At 39.7% G+C, this 12,296-nt stretch overlaps 1 protein-coding gene across 1 annotated transcript in view; it reads left to right on the top strand.

Moving 5' to 3' along the window:
- GABRG3 (gamma-aminobutyric acid type A receptor subunit gamma3) overlaps positions 1-12,296 on the top strand; it is a 575,769-nt gene that overhangs the window by 153,409 nt on the left and 410,064 nt on the right. The gene's annotated exons all lie outside the window — the stretch shown is intronic.

Below are 12,296 nucleotides of genomic sequence, written 5' to 3'. Positions count from 1 at the left end.
GACCCAGGTCAATATACAAATCAGATCTTACCCAGAAATCACGCTGTTGCCAATCCTTTAGAATCTAAAATCTAAAGGTTTATTCATAAAAAGAAAGAAATATAGATAACAGTTAAAATTGGTCAAAGTAATCAATTACATGCAGCAATGGCAAAGTTCTTGGTTCAGGCTTGTAGCAGTGATGGAATAAACTGCAGGTGCAAATCAAGTCTCTGGAGTACATCCACAGCTTGGATGGCTCATCCAGTCCTTTGTTCAGCGCGTCAGTGTAGCAAAGTCCCTCCAGAGGTAAGAAGCAAGACTGAGGACAAAATGGAGAAGATACAGCTGCCTTTTATAGTCTCTTCCCATGGACCCTATGCTTCCTTTGTTCCAAACACAAGCTGCCAAGCACATGGCTTGAAAGCCTTAGAGTCCTGTCCATAGTCATGCCTCTGCATGCCTTGCTGAGTCCCTGTCTGCCTTTTCTCAATGGGTCGGTTGTATAGCTGATGGTCCTTAATGGGCCATCAGGCAGGCCAGGAAGTGCTGATGCCAAACTGTCTGGGGTGTCACCCAGAAGCATAGCACAAGTTTGAAATACAGACAGGTATAGAGCCAATATTTATAACTTTAAATACAAACAATGATACGTGCATGCAGATAGTATAATCATAACCAGCAAATCATAATCTTTTCATAGACACCTTACTTGACCTCCTTTGTACAAGATTTGGTGCCACTACAGGACCTTTGGTGCAACAATAATCTCCACGGTCACAGTTCATGTCAATAATGTCACGGGGCAAGAAGAGGAGAAGGGATGTCTGGCAGACATTGAGGGCAAACTCTTAATGTCAGTTATTACCTTTCTGTTTGCATCAGTATAACTGATGGTGTCAACATGTACATGCACAGTTCTGGGAAATTATAATAGTGTGTGTTTATCTAGCACTGCAGAAACAGGAACGGGCACAAAGCAGCAGAAAAGGTTGTTTTGTTCAGCTGTTTCCAAATACATCTTCCTTTCAGTATCTTGAAGGCAAGAATCTGGATTAATGTAAAGTTACCTTGGATTCCTTGGACATTCTAATCAGATACTGTTTCAGTGATTTCACAAGAGATGGAGAAGACCATTTGCCATTGATTTTCTTTTACTCTCCAAGTACACTTTTTAATGTTTGTTAATGACAGAACTGCTACGCTTAAATATTTGTATAGTGATGTGAGGATGTAAAGCATTATAGAAGTGCTAAATATCACTACTCGGATGTTTCAGCATTTAGATCTCATCAGGGCTGATCTCAAGAAACTAGAATGGATAAGAGGGAAAGGATGGGTGACATTCTTTTATACAGTAACGGAGTAAGTATGACCTTTCTAAACTGCTAGAAATACGTTTTTTTTTTTTTTTGGCAACACAGGCCACAATCTTCTACACCTAAAGTCCATCCTCTGACAAAGGATTCTGGAACCAGTTCTATACTGGGATGTGTGTGCTGATGATGGAAATCATGTGTTTGGTGTTTGTTACTTCAATCCAGGGAGTGCAGCAGCACCCCTAGTTCCAGGACCACTTTCTCTGACACAACATAGCATAGGCCAGTCAGAAGTTCAGATGCTTAACAGTACCAGGGCCACCTGGGGCGTGAGGGGGAAGTGGGGCAATTTGCTCCAGGCTCCACAGGGGCCCGCACGAGTGTTTTTCGGGGCCCCTGGAGCAGGGTCCTTCACTCACTCCGGGGGCCCCGGAAAACCCTCGCAGGGCCCAGGCCTCCGGAGCTTCTTCCGCGCTGGGTCTTTGGCCGCAATTCAGCGGCGGGAGCCCCGTGCAGCCGAAGACCCAAGTTCCCCTGAATCCCCTGGGCGGCCCTGAACATACAGCCCAGTATATGTCATTAGAGGATTTCATAAACAAAGCAGCTAGTTAAAAATATTTTACTAAAAAAACATCATTGAAAAATGGCATTGAGGAAATCGAAATGTTTCCTAAAAATATTTGTTTTGTCAAAATTTCCAGTCTTTTAATAAAAATTCAAAAAAGAATTTTGGAATAACTTCAAAAATTTTAAAACACTTTTTTCACTTGTTTTTGTCAAAACAAAGGGTGTAGTTCTGGCTTTATTGAAATCAATGGTAAAACTTCTACTGTTGTCAGTGGGGCCTGGATTTCACCAAGAATTATGGTGAACATTTTCTAATAATTTCAAACAATTTCAAACAATTAAAAAAATGAATCACGATTAATCATGTGATTTAAAAAAATTAATCATGATTAATTGCACTGTTAAACAATAATAGAATATGATTTATTTAAATATTTTTGGATGTTTTCTACATTTTCAACTATATCTATTTCAATCATAACACAGAATACAAAGTATACAGTGCTCACTATATATTTATTTTTATTACAAATATTTGCACTGTAAAAAACAAAAGAAATAGTATATTTTAATTCATCTATTACAAGTACTGTAGAGCAATATCTTTATCATGAAAGTTGAGTTCACAAATGTAGAAGTATGTACAAAAAATGCATTAAAAGTGAAAAATGTAAAACTTTAGAGCCTACAAGTTCACTCAGTCCTACTTCTTCTTCAGCCAATCAAGTTTGTTTACATTTGCAGGAGATAACGCTGCCCACTTCTTCACAATGTCACCTAAAAATGAGAACAGGCATTCTCGTGGCACTGTTGTAGCCAGTGTTGCAAGATATTTACATGCCAGCTGCACTAACGATTCATATGCCCCTTCATGCTTCAACCACCATTCCAGAGGACATGTGTCCATGCTGATCATGGGCTCTGCTCAATAACAGTCCAAAGCAGTACAGACTGACACATGTTCATTTTCATCAACTGAGTCAGATGCCACCAGCAGAAGGTTGATTTTCTTTTTTGGTGGTTTGGGTTCTGTAGTTTCCACATCGGAGTGTTGTTCCTTTAAGACTTCTGAAAGCATACTCCGTAACTCATCCTTCTCAGATTTTGGATGGCACTTCAGATTCTTAAACCTTGGGTCGAGTGCTGTAGCTATCTTTAGAAATCTCACATTGGTACATTCTTTGCATTTTGTCAAATCTGCAGAGAAAGTGTTCTTAAAATGAACAACATATGCTGGGTCATCATCAGAGACTGAATGTGCTATGGGTAAAATAGAGTCAGAGACATACAATTTTCCCCCAAGGAGTTCAGTCACAAATTTAATTAATGCATTCTTTTTTTAATGAGTGTCATCAGCATGGAAGCATGTCCTCTGAAATGGTGGCCAAAGCATGAAGGGACATATGAATATTTAGCATATCTGCATACATTGCAGTGCTGACTACAAAAGTCCCATGAGAATGCCTGCTCTCACTTTCTGGTAACATTGTAAATAAGAAGCAGGCAGCATTATCTCTTGTACATGTAAAAAAACATGTTTGTCTTAGTGATTGACTGAACGAGAAGTGGGACTGAGTGGACATGTAGGCTCTAAAGTTTTGCATTGTTTCGTTTTTGAGTGCAGTTATGTAATAAAAAAATCTACACGTGTAAGTTGCACTTTCACAATACAGAGATTGTACTACAGTACCTGTATGAGGTGAATTGAAAAATACTGTCTCTTTTGTCTATCATTATTACAGTGCAAATATTTGTAATAAAAAATAATATAAAGTGAGCAATGTAAACTTGTATTCTGTGCTGTAATTGAAATCAATATATTTGAAAATGTAGAAAAACATCCAAAAATATTAAATACATTTCAATTGGTATTCCATTGTTTAGCAATGCATTTAAAACTGCAGTTAATTGCGATTAGTATTTTTAGTTAATCACGTGAGTTAACTGTGATTAATTGACAGCTGTACTAATAAAATAAGTTTCATTTCTTTCACATTTTTTCAAAATATTTCCCTTACAGTGAACTCTAAATAAATAACAACAACAACAACAACAAAATCCAGGATCTGACAGCTCTAGGCGATACTAGAATTGCTAATGTCAAAGATATCTCCAAGACTGAAGATGTGAAAAACATTGGTGCATCCTTGCTTGGAGATGGGTTGGTAGATAAAATAACTGGTTTATACTCAATGATGAGATTGTTTCTTGAACCGAAGATACCAGGTCTAGTTTGACTTATCTAGAGCATACAGATAATATCCATGAATTCAGATGAAGTTTCAAAAGTGGGTGAGGGAGAGAATCAGGAGAATATTGACAGAGTATATTTGCCACTTAAGTATATTAGTATCTCAGAATTTTTAGGGAGGACTGGACTTCTGTTCAAGTGAACAACATTCAAGTGCCACACTTTGCATAAATGTCCATTTTCACACAAATCCTGTTTATGTAAATATGTATATTTGCATGTATAAATATGCTAATTTGCATCTAAGTACAAATATAGACTTCTGGAGCACCCATGCAAACTTATGGGACTTATTTAGGAGACCGTTTTTGAAAATGTGGTCTCTAAACTGCAGATTCCTTAAGTTTATTTATATACTACAGTGCTGTGTCTAAAAATCAAATTACCAGAACGTCTGAGATGGTATTTCAGTTCCTATGGAACGTTGATACTGCAGGACGATTCAAACAAAAGCCTTTGAAATACTCTGCTAGAGAAAAGAAATCCTTGAAAGTTGATTTGAAGTCAAACATGCTTTTGTCTGTGTTTTCTGAAGTGTTAGAATGGTACGCGCAGTATGAGAATCTAAACCCATTGCAGACAATATAAAATGCATTGATGTGGAAAGCTGGAAAGGCAGAAAAATTGAATATGTCATAGAATGTAACAGAGTGAAGTTCAAGCAGTCACTTTGGATAATGGGCTTCAGTAAATATACCTAAAACATGGAAAGTATACATTTTCTTATTTTGAGAAATATACATTCCAAAGATCATTTCTGGTCTAATGCTTTCTATACTGGACATTCACAGGTGGTTAGTTCAAGGTATATTTGCAGTTTCATAGTAACTTTGATATGGAACACTTAATGTGGAATGTTCAGATGCTTTTGTCCCCACTCTTCCTGCCTCTTTTTTATTTTTGGTTCTGAATTAGAGATGGGCAAAAGCCTCCCAGTGTACACTCACATCTGGATATTCAACATCCTTAAATGTTGAGACATTCAGATTGGGGATGGGGGTTAGTTCAGGATTATCTTCATTATTTTATTTGATCACACACACACATACACACACACACATGAGCAATGAGTCTGATCCAAAATCAATGAAAAGACTCCCATTGACTTGAAGGGATTTGGGATCAGTTGCTAGCCACATACATAACAAGTAATTCTTGCAGTAATTAGATGAATCAAAATAAAACTATTGTCAAAGTTAGAATCAGGACTCACAATTTGTCAGACCACTCTGTTTTATTAGCGCAGCGCTCCGCCAATAGCACCCAGATAATGTGAGTGGCCATGCAAGACCCAAACAGTCTTATTTATACAGATAAAAGAGCGGGAATTAGACAAAGGGACAAAGAAAGCAAAACAGTAAATTCATCTGGGGCACAGCATGCATATCCTACTTCCTTACTAACTCTTATCAATCTAAGGCTAATACTTCACCAATTGCCCTTAAACGGTGCAATTGTTCCATGTTAATGTCTGTATTCCTGACACCTGGATTGCAGCATTCCAACAGTTTTTCTTAAAGGTACAGACAGCATTTCTTTAATCCTTTCTATTTTCACAATATAATTCATTCTACTTTCACCCTATGAAACGGAATACTGCAGGATGTCTGTCATATAAGGCCAGAAGGGACCATTGGATCATGTAGTCTGACTTCCTGTATATCACTAATGCTGGTCAGGCAGCCCAGCTGACCTGGGGATCTGGAATTCTGGATTCCCTAGTCCAGGGCAGTCACATGGCAAAGCTGCCCTGGACCTACAGACCTCGGGAACCCTGGCAACTGTTGAGTGCAACTGATATTCTTGTCAGTTTTGCCTCTGCCAATAGCAATGCACAGGTGCTAGCAGATTTTTTTTTTTAACAGAATGTCTGGTTCAAGGAAAATTTTGAAGTAATGAACCAGAAATTCTATATTTTGGCCAGCTGTGTGTATCATAGGCCATAGAATTTCACCCAGTTATCCCTGCTGAGCCCAATAACTTGTTTATCTAAAGAGCATCTTCAAGAATGGTATCCAGTCCTCACTTTAAGACTATTCTGCAATGTAGAATCCACTAGTTCCCTTGGTAGTTTGTTGTCATGATTAACTACTGACTGTTAAAAATATGCCTTCTTTGTAATTTGAATTTGTCTGGCTTTAACTTCCAGCCATTAGTTCTTGTTACGCCTTTCTCTGCTAGATTCAAGAGCCATTTCACACTCCATATTTTCTCTTCCAATGGCCTTATAAAATGTAATCAAGTCATTTCAGTCTTTTGATGAACAGATTGAGCTCTTTAAGTGTCTCACTGTGAGGCACTTTCTCCAGTCCTCAGATCACTTTTGTAGCTCTTTTCTGTGTCCTCTCTAATTTTTTCATATCCTTCTTAAAATGTGGACACCAGAACTGTATGCAGTCTTCCAATATCAGTCTCAATAATGTACACAGGAGGTAAAATCACCTCTCATTTCTATTCCCTACTTTCATGTTTATATATCTCAGGATCACATTAGCCACAGCATCCTGCTGGCAGCTCTAGTTGAGTAGCTTGTACACTATGAGCTCTACATTCTTTTCAATCACCGCTTTCCAGGATACAGTCCCCCATTCTTTAGGTATCGCCTGAGTTCTTTGTTCCTAGACACACAACATTGCATTTGGTTATATTAAAACACATTTTACATGTGAGTTACCTTTCTTTCTTGCAGTCATAACTCATCCATTTAACCTTGATCTCCCAGTGAAAAGAGGTTTGGTGGATCACTGTCATTCACGGGGTCTGATAGGAGAATATAACTGGCTGTCCTGGTAATTTAATAAACCATTTCATTTGGCACCGTGGTAGTGTTTTATTTTTAACATATCGACTTGTTCCATCAGAGTAATAAGCTCAGAAGGGAAATAGTGTACTGCTATAACTGGCTGTATTATATGACACCATTTTCAGCCACAGTGAAGTTCACACTCAGTGTGCTCTGCTTACAGTCACCTGGGGAAACAACAATAAAATGTGTCAAGTACAGCCTCTCAAAAGAAATATTTTTGTTTTCTAGTGGTAAAAGTCATTGCAAATAAATGAATAAACATAGCAATTAATTGTATTTCCATTTCATCCTATATGTTTAAAGTATTAAATTAGCTGTTTGCTCCTTGTCATAAACAGATAGTTAAGGGTTAATAGAACAGGAGTACTTCATGTCTCTTTTGCCTGTAAAGGGTTAACAAGATCAGAGAGCCTGGCTGTCACCTGACCAGAGGACCAATCAGGAGACAGGATACTTTCAAATCTTGAGGGAGGGAAGTTTTTGTGTGTGCTGTTAGTTTTTGGTTGTTCTCTCTGGGTTCTGAGAGTGACCAGACGTGCAACCAGGTTTCTCTCCAATCTCTCTGATACAGTCTCTTATATGTCCAGAATAGTAAGTACTAGGTAGATAAGGCGAGTTAGGCTTATGTTTGTTTTCTTTATTTGCAAATGTGTATTTGGCTGGGAGGAGTTCAAATGTGTATTTTGCTGAAAGGATTTTAATTTGTACTTGTATACTTAGGCTGGAAGGGTATTCTCAGTGTCTATAGCTGAAAGACCCTGTCATGGTATAATTCCCCACTCTGAACCTTAGCATCCAAAAGATGGGGTACCAGCATGAATTCCTCTAAGCTCAATTACCAGCTTAGTACTTGTAGTGCTGCCACCAACCAGGAATTCCAGTGCCTGGTGCACTCTGGTCCCCCCAAAACCTTGCCTGGGGACCCCCAAGACCCAGTCCCTCTGGATCTTAACACAAGGAAAGTAAACCCTTTCCCTCACCATTGCCTCTCCCAGGCTTCCCCTCCCTGGGTTACCCTGGAAGATCACTGTGATTCAAACTCCTTGAATCTTAAACAGAGAGGAAAATTCACCTTCCCCCCTCCTTCTCTCTCCCCCTCTCAGACTCTCCCTGAGAGAGAAAGTAATCCTAATACAGAGAGAAAATTAACCTTGCTCTCCCCCTTCCCTCCTTTCTCCCCACCAATTCCTTGGTGGATCCAGACCCAGTCGCCTGGGGTCTCACCAGAATAAAAAAACAATCAGGTTCTTAAACAAGAAAAGCTTTTAATTAAAGAAAGAAAAAACAGTAAAAATTATCTTTGTAAATTTAAGATGGAATATGTTACAGGGTCTTTCAGCTATAGACACTGAGAATGCCCTCCCAGCCTAAGTATACAAGTACAAATTAAAATCCTTTCAGCAAAATACAAATTTGAACTCCTTCCAGCCAAATACACATTTGCAAATAAAGAAAACAAACATAACCTAACTCACCTTATCTACCTAATACTCACTATTCTGAACTTATAAGAGACTGTATCAAAGAGATTGGAGAGAAACCTGGTTGCATGTCTGGTACCTCTGAGCCCCCAGAGTGAACAACAACCAAATTCTAACAGCACACACAAAAACTTCCCTCCTTCAAGATTTGAAAATATCCTGTCCCCTGATTGGTCCTCTGGTCAGGTGACAGCCAGGCTCACAGATCTTGTTAACCCTTTACAGGCAAAAGAAATATGAAGTACTTCTGTTCTATTAACTCTTACTTTTCTGTTTATGACAGACCCTGTACCTATTCCATTTTAAATTTACCAAGATAATTTTTACTGTTTTTTCTTTCTTTAATTAAAAGCTTTTCTTGTTTAAGAACCTGATTGTTTTTTTTTATTCTGGTGAGACCCCAGGGGGCTGGGGCTGGATTCACCAGGGAATTGGTGGGGAGAAAGGTTAATTTTCTCTCTGTGTCAGGATTACTTTCTCTCTCAGGGAGAGTCTGGGAGGGGGAGAGAGAAGGAGGGGGGAAGGTGAATTTTCCTCTCTGTTTTAAGATTCAAGGAGTTTGAATCACAGTGATCTTCCAGGGTAACCCAGGGAGGGGAAGCCTGGGAGAGGCAATGGTGAGGGAAAGGGTTTACTTTCCTTATGTTAAGACCCAGATGGTCTGGGTCTTGGGGGTCCCTGGGCAAGGTTTTGGGGGGACCAGAGTGTACCAGGCTCTGGAATTCCTGGTTGGTGGCAGTGCTACAAGTACTAAGCTGGTAATTGAGCTTAGAGGAATTCATGCTGGTACCCCACCTTTTGGACGCTAAGGTTCAGAGTGGGGAATTGTACCATGACACTCCTTTAGGTCGTGCACTTTCTTTTATTTTAAACTTAATTTGCCTCTAATACAATGAAATCAATTTTTCCAAGACAGATTTAATGCCAAGAGTAATTTGATTCCTAGTCTAATTATGCCTGTGGGAAGTACAATACTTTACTTTGTTCATCGTTACTGTTTCAGAGACAGAATGATAGATCATGTTCATGAACTTTTTGCACCAATTTAGTCCTATTTCACCAACATATTCCTCAGAGTTCTCAAACAATAACAAAAAGAAAGCACTTAAGCTCTGATGTTCTATTGTCTCATAACCATTATTGTCTTTCCATTTTCACTTAGTTCTGAAGAGTTACCTCTTCGGTTCTGGCTATTGCAAATTAAGGAGATTATTGAAGTGAAAAGCAACTCATTTCACATAAGATACCACTTGGCCTTCAGATGGTAATGAATTTGTCACTAATGACTTGCAGATAATGACTTCCATTTAAAATATCTTTCATCCAGAGGGTTGCCAAAGTGCTTTACAAACTGATTTAAAGATTGTATAGGAATTCTTCACCCACCACTGAAGTGCAGCCACCTTTTGGATGGAACATGTCTACTGCGAATAATTCTCAGCAGTTGAGAATGGAAATTGAAGAATATTTTTGTAGGGTGAAAGGATCACTATCTGGACCCTAGTATTCAAGAAGTTAGCTACAGGTTGGCTTGTGCTTTATCCTACACATCCTACACAGGTGTTTACAGAAAGGCCTATAAGAGTGGCTTCTTGGGATGTTGAGGGAGGAGACTGCCTTTGGGAAAGTGGGTCTCACTGGATGAGGGGAAACCACAAGCAGGGGAGATTCATACTTGCTTTCTGATAGAAAGAAAGAAAAATAAGTTGGCTAAGCTGTTCTAAACACTAAACCTTGAAGAAAAGACTTTGCTGAATTCACCTGGTTTCTCTGAGGTCATTCAGCCTGCTGACACATTTAATTAAAACTATGCAGGAAACTTTAATATGGACAGATTTCAGCTACCCAAATTAAAATTTGGCCAAGACACCAGAGCACTTGAGGTGGTCTTGTAAAAAATACCTTGAGGTTTTTAAAGACTGCTATCATTTGGGATGTCGGGTTAAGGTTTCTCATGCAATAGCATACCTTCAGCAGCACAATGTTCTGTAACTGTGTCTGGTTCAGTGGGAATGATAGTCGCAGAGCCATGTGGAATGGTTTCAAATCTTTTGTGGGCCTTAAAACAGTTTTCTGTTTCCTGCCTATCCATCAGCCCTCTTCTCTTTCCACTGCCCTTGTTACATTCCCTCCACCTAACCTTCTTGCCTAACTGCTTTTTCTATCATATCCCAAAATATGCTGAGATTCTCCTCCTTGACCCGCTTTCTAAAGCTTTCAGACCCTCTTTAGAACACATTGCTCCAAATTGGCCAGTAAATGCAAGCTCACCCCTACCTATCAGAAAAGTAACTTAAGTTAATGGTAAAAAGTGTATGTTTAAAAAAAATAGTCCTATGGTAGTGTATAGGAATTAAGTACTATCCCTTTAAATAATTTGTGAGCCCTCTAGTGGCACTGTATTCTATGTTTAGTATCAGAGTGGTAGCCATGTTAATCTGTATACACAAAAACAACGAGGAGTCCGGTGACACCTTAAAGACTAACAGATTTATTTGGGCATAAGCTTTTGTGGGTAAAAACCTGCATCCGAAGAAGTGGGTTTTTTACCCACGAAAGCTATGCACAAATAAATGTGTTAGTCTTTAAGGCGCCATCGAACTCCTTGTTTTTGTATTTTATGTTTGGAAACCTTCTAGTGCAGTAAAATATATACATAACTTAACTGGCCTTGCATGTTGCATATGCTTAATAAACATCCCATTATTTAGATTCCATTGTACCTATGTGATTCCTTCATATTGTTGTGTGAAGAACAGAAGACACAACACATTTTAAAAAAAAGAACTCAAATATGGTGCATTTTTTTGCTTTTGGCTCCCTTCTGTCCTTTGTTCTGTACATTGCTGTGACAGAGTGCTGGGCAACAGCAGCAGGACTCTGACCACTACATTACCAATTAAATCACTCTTGAGTGAAACTGAGGGGCAAAGTTGTACTTAAGTGAAAGATTAGAATGAGCTGGGGAGAGTTAAAGTGCTAATTAGCTCACTAGTTTAGGGTATAGAAAATGACATATGTAGGAAGTGGAAAGGAAGGACAGACAAGGAGGGAGATGTAGCCTTTGAAAGCTAGAGGCAGGAGAGATCTCCTCGCTCTCCTAATTTTGGCCGAAGAGGCTGAGGAATTATGTGTTGTAAGTTAAGTAGCTAAGGCACTGCACAGTGCTGTAAAGGTAATGGGAGAACACGGGAAATAAACCACACATGGTGTTTACAAGCAGAGACTCTCCGAGCAGTCTGAGTGCAGAGAGGAAGATAGGAGTGGAGGGGGTGCCCTGTTACACATGGGGGCTTGTCCAGGATCTATGAAGTTGGAGAACCTCCTGGGGTTGCTGCTATGATGCTTTGGCAGCTTGAATGATGGAGGAGACCTCGCAGTGGCTGGTGAAACAGCAATAGGAAATGAAGAGGACTCTGCAAAGCTTCCAGCAGTGTCACAAGCTGCAGAGGCAGATTTTCCTTGTCTGGCAAGCAGAGCAGAAAAGAGTCTGCAGGACTTTAGAGGAGAGCAAGTGAATGTTCAGTAGCAGTGCCTACAGAGGGTGGTGGTCTTGGGGTGGGGAACGGTGACTGGGCCTCTGTAAGACAGGCCCCACAGGTGACCTTAGTGCATGTCTGGGCAACTTTGAGAGGTTGGCTAAGGGTGCAGACTGGGACAGGGGAACCTGTTCTCCGCAGCTGACCCTTATTTGATTGGGGAAACCCATGCAGATGACACGGTTCTAAAAGACAAGCATGCCCAAGACTATGAGGTGGTTAAGTGGCCATCCTAGATCGGGTTGGCCTGTCCACTGAAAAGTACTGACAATTTCCAAGCTGGAAAATGGACTTGGGTCTGTGGTTTGGGCATTCACCCAACAGTTAATGGATTGGGCCACCCATTGGCTGAAA

Source organism: Gopherus flavomarginatus, chromosome 1 (assembly GCF_025201925.1).
Source record: "Gopherus flavomarginatus isolate rGopFla2 chromosome 1, rGopFla2.mat.asm, whole genome shotgun sequence".
Classification (NCBI taxonomy): domain Eukaryota; kingdom Metazoa; phylum Chordata; order Testudines; family Testudinidae; genus Gopherus; species Gopherus flavomarginatus.
The sequence above is the reverse complement of the archived record's forward strand: the minus strand, read 5'-3'. Positions and strand labels throughout refer to the sequence as shown.